Here is a 3,470-nt window from a genome sequence, read left to right on the forward strand (position 1 = left end):
CATCTGATATGCCTGTTTAAGCAGAAAGCTGTTTTCTTCTTTTCATATGGTAATAGCTTTGATCTACGAGATTAGATACCTTCTCTAAAAGCCTTATTTAGTGTGCTCAGCTTTAAACATGTGACTCCCCACAGGCATTCACACAAAGGGAATAGTCCCCTGGGCTGGTAAATGTCTGGTATAAAACACATACCTAATCCAGAGACCCCTGGCATTGCAAGTCCAGGGTTCAGACCACAGGCACGTTTCCAAGGGTGAACAGATGGGACTCTGCCTAAATTTATCCCACACCTCACCAAAATTCTGGGGTGTGTTCATGTATAGTTAGTTATCAGCTGTCTCCCACTACTTTCATTTACTTCCATTCCTTGGAATAAACACTCCATCTCAATTTGTCCCTCCTAAACCTATTGATTAGTCCCTCCAAAGTACACATTTTAATAAATGAGTATCTCCCTTCTAGATTTACATAACCTATCACATTTCATATTGCACTTAATTCAATTGGAAAATAGGGTGAGATTCTCCCTCATTCACAATACTTTTGACTTGCCACCTTTAAGAGAAGGCTGGGGCCTAGCAACACTTGTGCTCTCTATCGCCACCTGCTGTTAGCACAGGCCTAGAGTCAGCGGAGAGGACTAGCCCAGTTTAACTTGAGAGAATGTGTAGGGAGTACCTCATTAAGACACAGTGTCCTCCCTCTCCTCCTCTACCCCAGACTACAGGTTCAAGCAAGGAAATGAGCAGGCAAATGTTAAACAAACCACACGGAGTAATTGCCTTCTGACCAATACCTTTGCGTCTGAAAATATCCTAAGAAAATTAGAGAATTCATTATAAAAGGAGAAAAAGCAGGAAAGCAATGAATGTAATTTCCATAGCAAACATCCATGCTTCCTTCCAACGTCTAACTCCCTGTGAGAGGGCACACTCCTTAAAACTTCATCAGAAGCAAATAGGTCCAGGAAACCAAGCCACGGTCCCTGAGGGTTTTAGAAAAATATTTATTACTATTTTTCAAAAAGACTCTGGCATACGCCCCCCTGCCCTGCTTTTCTGGGAGGGAGAGGGGTGGAATTCATTTACATGACTGAACCTAGGACACACCAGAAACACTGGGAAGCCCGGTCCCTAAGGATCCTAGGACAAATCTCCCCGTTTCCAGATGCCCTTATAGGGCTAGAGACATACTTCCTATAATGCTGACAGCCCACTGTATGTGTCGCACATGGGTTTTGGCTTTGAGTCACATTCCACCAGTATGTTTCCCTGGGACTTTTGATTTCCTCTTTGAGGGCTGGCACTGACTTCCTGCTTGCTCTTATAAGAAAATGTCTACAACTGAAAATTGAAAATCTGCAAGATTCCTTCCTTAAGTACACAAATACTCCAAGTCTGGTCACTTTGCTATTGTTCTGCAGGATTCTCTCTCTCTCTGTGTCTTATAGCTAATCAAGTAACCTCTTTAGAGGGGGGCAGAAAACATTGTACAAGACTCAAGCAAAAGAGCTGAGTACATCATCTCACCCATGCATACCGTAAGTGGCCACCTTAGTGAATTCCTCATCTACTGGAAGGGTTGGTTGGGGTAGAATGTTCTTTTGAGGTCACTAACTAAACCCCTGTTTAGAAGTCAAAACAACAACTTCCTTCTCCATACAATTTCAAGGATTTGTCTCTCGCATTTCTGACCTGCTGTCAATCAAAAGGGTTGGGCTAGGGCAGAGTTGGCTGAAGTTGTAAGAAGCTGCTACGTTCGTTTTACTGCCCAGGTGCACACAAACATTTGCTGAGTCACTTATAAGGATGTAAGAAGTCAGGTCCCATGGCATGAACCAAGGCTGGTGTGTCAGTCTTTCCTTCTGGATTTCCTGGCACTTAATGATCTGCATCATAATAAAAACATGCTTTCCAGTCTGTGAATGTCTTGAATGTCCTCTGTCACACACCCTTCTCCTTCTGTCCCATCTTGTCTGTATGATTTGTGTAGAGGTAGTCTTCTGTCTTCACCCTTTCAAGTGTTTTAATTATAAAGCTCCAAGCTACATTTCAAATGCACAGTATATTCTGAGATTTTCATGAGTTGGTTGTATATTTCAGCCAGTATATTTTAACTAGTTCCTCTTAGTTGTATATTTTAACTAGTTCCTCTTAGTTAATATTAAAAACCATCCATTTGGAACTAACTATGGAGTTACTGAGAATTTGAGGTGTGAATATTATAGTAAAACCTAATATTATAATGCTGGCATTTTTTAACAGTAGTGCAGGACGATAATATACTCTAAATGGAAGGTGGAAGAGGAAAAGCAAAAGGAGAAAGGCAAGGGAAGGAAGAAGAGAGGTGAAAATTAAAGTTAAAACACAAAGCATCTGTTTCCTGAGAAGTTTAAGATGGTTAATCCTCACTGAGAGCAACGAAATTGAGACTTCTTATCTTCGTGTTCTAAGTGGGCATCAGGCTTCTCTCTGTGACTTCCCTTAGCTTTATGAATGGCCGTTCTAAAAACACTGCCCAAGTTACTCAATTATAAAAAGCCCAACCACTTACCCCTGTGACTGAGCCTGCCCCCTGGATACAGCAAGCCATTGGTGGCTCTCAGGTGGACTTGTGGTTTCAGAGACTGCTCCAACTCTCCTGGCTCCCCTCATCACATTGCAGGCTAGAGAGCTCACCTCAGAGCCCACATCCCACCCCAGATGAGCCTCACCCTTCCCATCCCTTCCCTTCCTCACTCATTCCACCTTTCTGACCATTGCTGGTAGATATAATTGGGAGTTTAAGACTTGAAAGATTTCACTGTGGCTTCCCACATAGTTTGGACTTTTAAAAAAATATCATCAAAGAAGACAGCAAAAGTGTAAGGCCAACTTGCCTATACTACACATGTGGCTACTCACATAACTTGGAATGTTCTTTCTTTAAATAGGAACTCTCAGGCCTCTTCTCTTTGAGGAATGCTTGGAAAGAACATTGAATAACAATGTCGGAAATCCTTCCAGCACTGCAGAGACTGCTCACACTTCAAGCCACTCACACCTTTCGCTGTTGACATGTAACTGCACTACAGCATGTGGCTGGCTTAACAAGGTAATTGTGTGCAGATGATGTGGTCAGCCACTTGAAGTGGTTAACTCCCTTCCCCCCTCCCGCTACCCCCCCCCACACACACACACCCCTGCTAATCATCCATGGATGGATTGAAAAAGTTTTAAAACTGGCCCATTTAAATGGGCTGTTTTCGTGTTATAAATATCTATAGTGTGTTGTCTCCAAAATTAGTCTTTGCAGATATACTCACTTTAAACTTATAGTCAGAAACACCAACTATGAGAGGAAGCCAGTGACAAATGATGTAGCTTTAGGGAAAGCATGGGATGGTCCCAGAATCTTTCTATGTACAATGAGAATTGGAGCTACACACACACACACACACACACACACACAGAGAGAGAGAGAGAGAGAG

The sequence above is a fragment of the Mus caroli genome, chromosome 10 (genome assembly GCF_900094665.2).
Source record: "Mus caroli chromosome 10, CAROLI_EIJ_v1.1, whole genome shotgun sequence".
NCBI classification, from domain to species: Eukaryota; Metazoa; Chordata; class Mammalia; order Rodentia; family Muridae; genus Mus; species Mus caroli.